At 45.1% G+C, this 5,908-nt stretch overlaps 1 pseudogene; it reads left to right on the top strand.

Annotated features, from left to right (window-relative positions):
• Positions 1-931: 931 nt before the first annotated feature.
• Positions 932-2,114, top strand: LOC139388217 (claudin-4-like; annotated as a pseudogene).
• Positions 2,115-5,908: the final 3,794 nt, after the last annotated feature.

The raw sequence follows: 5,908 nt of genomic DNA, 5'->3' as shown, positions 1-5,908 counted from the left end.
TTTATGCTTCTTTAAAATGGGATGCATTTAAGTGGAGAAAGAATTGAATCAGTAGTTGAATGTTTAACCCTGTTAAATATGTTCAAATAAAATAATTGTATCTGACTGCAAAATATTTCCTGGTTGCTGCTGTGCATTTCCTGTTAATGTTCACTACATCACCAACACACAGTCAGTGACCGGGACCTTCTAACTGAAACATACAGTATATCATAGTGTAGAATTATTTCAAGCCAAGTCCATGAAACAGGTAGCATTAGTCTATTTAATGTATTATATAGTTAATTTCAGTCCATGAATCCAACATAACAATTATTTACTTCACACTCAAGGGTTTTTCAGCATGTGGTTTCAATCTGTTGATGTGTACGATTTAGGCCCAGTCCCTCTATCTCTATCATTTCCCTTCAGAACAGGCATTGGGGTGTTGGGTGAAGTTGCCCCAAGTTGCTGATCATGAGTCAGTTTAGCATTTTCTCCACTAATAGTTACGGTAAGTATTGGGTTGAGGGAAGACTAAAACAGGTTTTATTACATCTTTATCCCAAACTCAGATTGGGAAGCTTTCATTTTCATCACGTATAAACAACATTGTTGTATAGTTATTATATTATAAATGCCCCTATTTGGTAATTAATGGTTTATTCTGGGTTGGATCTCAACATTCCATATCGATAGACAAGGTTGTTTTATTAGGATTGAAATTGAGTAGAGTTTTTCACCATTTCGGGTCACATCCACATCCTGCCCCACATCCGTATTAAAAGGATTGACATTTCCATGACATCATATTTAAGTGACATCACAGCATCGAGTAGTTACAGATGTTGTCTGAGTGGATCAGCTCTCCATTTTTACAGAAGACCTCAGGAACAGACTTGGGAGTGAACGAATGTGCTGAGCGAGACGCAGTCAGGGAGGTAGCATTTTGATGGGCATGGATATCGTGTATACCGTGGAAATGGTGGAGGTCGTGGGCATCGCCCTGGGAGTCATAGGATTAATACTTACCACCATGATCTGTGCTCTCCCCACCTGGATAGAGATAACCTTTATAGTAGGTAACATTACCAACACAGAGGTGGTCTTGTATTGCCTGTGGATGAGCTGTGTGACCCAAGGCACGGGACAGACACAGTGTGAGGTGTACACACTCCATGTGGTATTTGCCCCACATTATGCAGCCTGCCAGAGCCATGATCCTCACTGCCATCACCAACTGCAACAAAGACGAAACGTCTCAGGACAAGTTGATAATTATCGCTGGAATACTTTTCATCCTGGACAGAATTTTCATCCTCATCTCTGTTTCCTTGGTAGCAAGATTTATCATCATCGTATTCTGCATGCAGATCGAAGGAAAGATTGAGCTGGGGGTCTCGCTGTACTTTGGCTGGGTGGCGGCCTCCCTGCTGCTGATTGTTGGTGTCATACTGTGCATCAATGTGGGAGACATTGAATTGATGATGGGAATTTGTTAATGGATAGTCTCCCTAGTGGTCTGTTATATCTCTATAATGTATTATTCTGAGCCCCCTTATAGGGACATATGGATGGTTCTAATGACGATCACCTCCATCTCCTCTATCCTGGGAGCTCTAGGAGAGATGTGGCCCATCTTTGGGACCAGGTGCTGTAACTGCATCAAGAATAACAGGAACAGGGTTAAGGCCAGGTGTATCATTGGAATATTCTTCATCCTGGCTGGTATCCTGCATCTCACCACTGTCTTCTTGACCTATAACTTGACACAATTCTTTCCAGAACACGTGTGAGTTTTTGTTATTCTTTGCTAAATTCTGTAGATGAGCTGCTCCATGCTCCTGATAGGAGGGACCATACTCTGCTGCAGCAACTTGAAGAGAAAGAAGCCAGACTCGACAACGACTAAATCAACCTCCCACTACCATCTCTGTCCAGAAGCTGTTCTTTCTTGTTTTAAAATCCATAGGGATCCAATAATTCTGATTCTATATGTAACCATCCTGGGATCTCTAGGAGTGATGGGGTCCATCTTTGGGACTAAGTGCTGTAACTGCATCAAGAGTAACAGGATCAGGGTCAAGGCCAGGTTTATTGTTGGAATATTCTTCATCCTGGCTGGTATCCTGTAACTCACCTCTGAATTTGTGGTTGTCCATTACTTGATAACGGATGTCCAACTGCAGTTTTTCCAATACAACCTGCTTTAGACCATACTCTGATGCTGCATCTACAAGAGGAACCAGCCAGACTCAACGACGACTCAATCAACCTCCCACTAACAGCTCTGTCTTCAACAGGTCATAGAGGAGGTTATGTCATATTATGTTGGGATCATAGCCTGGTGCATTCTGTTGTCTTACAAGCTGGACTTTTGAGGGTTTGTATCATTTGATTTACACAACATGTCTACCACTTTGAAGATGCAAAATATGTTTTATTGTGAAACAAACAGAAATAAGAAAAAAACTGAAAACTTCAGCGTGCATTACTATTCACCCCCCCCCAAAGTCAATACTTCGTAGAGCCACCTTTTGTGTCTTGAGGTATAAGCTCGGCACATCTAGCCACTGGATTTTTTTTACCATTCTTCAAGGCAAAACCGCTGCATCTCCTTCAAGTTGACTAGACCATTCCAAGACATTCACTCAAGTGTTGCTTTAGCAGTATGCTTAGGGTCATTGTCCTGCTGGAAGGTGAACCTCCGTCCCAGTCTCAAATCTCTGGCTGACTGAAACAAGTTTCCCTCAAAAATGTCCCCGTATTTAGCACCCTCCATCATTCCTTCAATTCTGACCCAGTTCCACAGGTTGTGGTTGTGCCACATTTCAGGCTTCAAACATAAAGATATAAAACTGAGTCGGCCAATTACGCACGGCTGCAATGCGGTCACACTCCATCACCAACCCTGATGTGGAAATGCGATATCCTAGGAAGGAGACGGCCTGTTTGAAGAACAAGCATTTCTCAGCCTTGATGTACAGGTCATGCTCCAACAGTCGCCCAAGTACCTTGCACACCAGAGACACATGTGCGGCGCATGTAGCGGAATATACTAGAATGTCATCGATATAAACCACCACACCCTGCCCGTGCAGGTCCCTGAGAATCTTGTCTACAAAGGATTGGAAGACTGATGGAGCATTCTTCAACCCATACAGCATGACGAGGTACTGGCCGGATGTGGTACTAAACGCTGTCTTCCACTCATCTCCCTCCCGGATACGCACCAAGTTATACACGCTCTGAGATCCAGTTTTGTGAAGAAACGTGCCCCGTGAAATGACTCAATCCACCTGGCAATGAGAGGTAGCGGGTAACTGTACCCCACCGTGATCGAATTTAGACCTCTATAGTCAATGCACGGACGCAGACCTCCCTCCTCCTTCTTCACAAAAAAATAAACTCGAGGAGGCAGGTGATGTGGAGGGCCGAATGTAGCCCTGCCCCAGATATTCAGAGACATATGTGTCCATAGCCACTGTCTCCTCCTGTGACAGGGGATACACGCGACTCCTGGGAAGTGCAGTGTCTACCAAGAGATTTATGGCACAATCCTCTCGTCGATGAGGTGGTAATTGGGTTGCCTTCTTTTTACAGAAGGCGATAGCCAAATTGGCATATTCTGAGGAAATGCGCAAGGTGGAGATTTGGTCTGGACTCTCCACCGTTGTTGCACAGATGGAAACTCCTACATACTTGCCTGAGCACTCCTCTGACCACCACTTGAGAGCCATCTGTTGCCACGAAATCTTGGGGTTGTGACAGGCCAACCAGGGGATCCCCAACACCACTGGAAACGCAGGAGAATCAATGAGGAAGAGACTAATTCTCTCCTCATGATCCTCCTGCGTAACCATGCCCAGTGGAGTTGTGGCCTCCCTGACTAGCCCTGATCCTAATGGTCGACTATCTAAAGCGTGCACTGGGAAGGGTTTATCAATCCGAACAAGGGGGATCCCTAAACTATGAGCAAAACCGTAGTCAATAAAATTCCCGGCTGCGCCTGAATCTACTAGTGCCTTATGCTGGGATTGAGGGGAGTGCTCGGCCTGCAGTCTCGACTCCCAGAAAAACCCCTCCAGCACCGGTCAGCAGTGTGCCCTTACGACCACAGCTGGTACAGGAAAGGGCTCCTCCTCCGGTCGCCCTCGCTGCAGCACCACCTAGCTCCATGGCATTGGAGCGGAGGTGCTGGGGGATGAAACTGACAGGGCCCGATCCGGACGTCCATGGGTAGCCAGGAAGTTGTCCAGCCGAATGGACATGTCCACCAGCTGGTCCAAGGTGAGTGTGGTGTCTCTACAGGCTAATGCTCCTTAATTAACCAGTTATGCATTAGGGGGTGCTATTAAACATTTTGGATGAAAAACGTTCCCTTTTTAAACAAGATATTTTGTCACGAAAAGATGTTCGACTATGCATATAATTGACAGATTTGGAAACAAAACACTGTGACGTTTCCAAAACTGCAAAGATATTATCTGTGAGTGCCACAGAACTGATGTTACAGGCGAAACCCAGATAAAAATCCAACCAGGAAGTGCCGCATTTTTTGAAACCGCCTCATGCCAATGACTCCCTATATGGCTGTGAATGAGCTATGAATGAGCTTACGTTTTCCCCAAGGTGTCTACAGCATTGTGACGTCTTTTTAGGCATTTCCATTGAGGAATGGCTGTAAGGGACCATATATAGCATGTGGTCACATGGTATAGCATGTGGTCACATCTCCGCAGAAAATCTTGCGTAAAATACTGAGGTAGCCATTTTTCCAATCGCTTCTTATGAGAAACCAATTGCCTCGACGGATATATTATCGAATATATATGTTAAAAACATCTTGAGGATGGATCCTAAACAACGTTTTCCGTGTTTCTGTCGATATTATGGAGCAAATTTTGAAAAAAGTTTGGCGTTATAGTTGCAGCATTTTCCGGTCGATTTCTCAGCCAAGCATGATGAAGAAACGTGAGCTATTTCGCCTACAAAAATAATATTTTTGGAAAAAAGGAACATTTGCTATCTAACTGGGAGTCTCTTCAGTGAAAGCATCTGAAGTTCTTCAAAGGTAAATGATTTCATTTGGTTGCTTTTCTTATTTTCGTGAAAATGTTGCCTGCTGCCAGCAGAGCCTTGCATAGCATTATGCCAAGATAAACCGTGAGTTTTGGTGGGCGGCCCTCTCTTGGCAGGTTTGTTGTGGTGCCATATTCTTTCCATTTTTTTATAATGGATTTAATGGTGCTCCATGGGATTTTCAAAGTTTCAATATTTTTTTAGAGTCCCAGAGTCTCCCGTCTGTCCTGAGCCGCCAGAGTCTCCCGTCTGTCCTGAGCCGCCAGAGCCGCCAGTCTGTCCTGAGCCGCCAGAGCCGCCAGTCTGTCCTGAGCCGCCAGAGCCGCCAGTCTGTCCTGAGCCGCCAGAGCCGCCAGTCTGTCCTGATCCGCCAGTCAGCCAGGAGCTGCCAGAGCCATCAGTCAGCCAGGAGCTGCCAGAGCGTCCGGAGTCCGCACCTTTGGGGGGGGGGGGGGGGGGGGTACTGTCACTTTTTGACCTTAGTTCTGTTATTATATCTTTGTTTTAGTATGGTCAGGGTGTGAGTTGGGTGGGTTGTCTATGTTCGTTTTTCTATAATTTGGGATTTTCTGTGTTCGGCCTGATATGATTATCAATCAGAGGCAGCTGTCAATCGTTGTCCCTGATTGAGAATCATACTTAGGTAGCCTGGTTTCACTTTTGAGTTGTGGGTGTTTGTTTTCCGTATCAGTGTTTTGTTACCACACGGGACTGTTTTATTTGTTCACATCGTTTATTGTTTTGTTCCAGTGTTCTATTGTCGTTATTAAAAAAACCATGGACACATAACCACACTGTGTATTTGTCCTCCGATCCTTCTTGCTACTCCTCCTCGGAAGAGGAGGAC

Source organism: Oncorhynchus clarkii, chromosome 29 (genome assembly GCF_045791955.1).
Source record: "Oncorhynchus clarkii lewisi isolate Uvic-CL-2024 chromosome 29, UVic_Ocla_1.0, whole genome shotgun sequence".
Taxonomy (NCBI): Eukaryota; Metazoa; Chordata; class Actinopteri; order Salmoniformes; family Salmonidae; genus Oncorhynchus; species Oncorhynchus clarkii.
The sequence above is the reverse complement of the archived record's forward strand: the minus strand, read 5'-3'. Positions and strand labels throughout refer to the sequence as shown.